Raw genomic sequence first — 224 nt, 5'->3', positions numbered from 1 at the left:
ATCGCATCCTCAAAGTCCATCTCATCTCTAAAGACCATCTCATCTCTAAAGACCATCTCATCTCTAAAGACCATCTCATCTCTAAAGACCATCGCATCTCTAAAGACCATCACATCTCTAAAGACCATCGCATCCCTAAAGACCATCGCATCTCTAAAGACCATCGCATCCCTAAAGACCATCGCATCTCTAAAGACCATCGCATCTCTAAAGACCATCGCATC

At 43.8% G+C, this 224-nt stretch overlaps 1 protein-coding gene across 1 annotated transcript in view; it reads right to left on the bottom strand.

The window, feature by feature from the left end:
* Positions 1-18: 18 nt before the first annotated feature.
* Positions 19-224, bottom strand: part of zfc3h1 (zinc finger C3H1-type containing) — a gene marked incomplete at its 5' end in the record, with an annotated part of 3,481 nt that continues 3,275 nt past the window's right edge. The window contains one exon of the mRNA XM_010767670.1: positions 19-215. The remainder of the gene's footprint in view (positions 216-224) is intronic.

The sequence above is a fragment of the Notothenia coriiceps genome, unplaced genomic scaffold (genome assembly GCF_000735185.1).
Source record: "Notothenia coriiceps isolate Sejong01 unplaced genomic scaffold, NC01 NC01_scaffold00004524, whole genome shotgun sequence".
Taxonomy (NCBI): domain Eukaryota; kingdom Metazoa; phylum Chordata; class Actinopteri; order Perciformes; family Nototheniidae; genus Notothenia; species Notothenia coriiceps.
The sequence above is the reverse complement of the archived record's forward strand: the minus strand, read 5'-3'. Positions and strand labels throughout refer to the sequence as shown.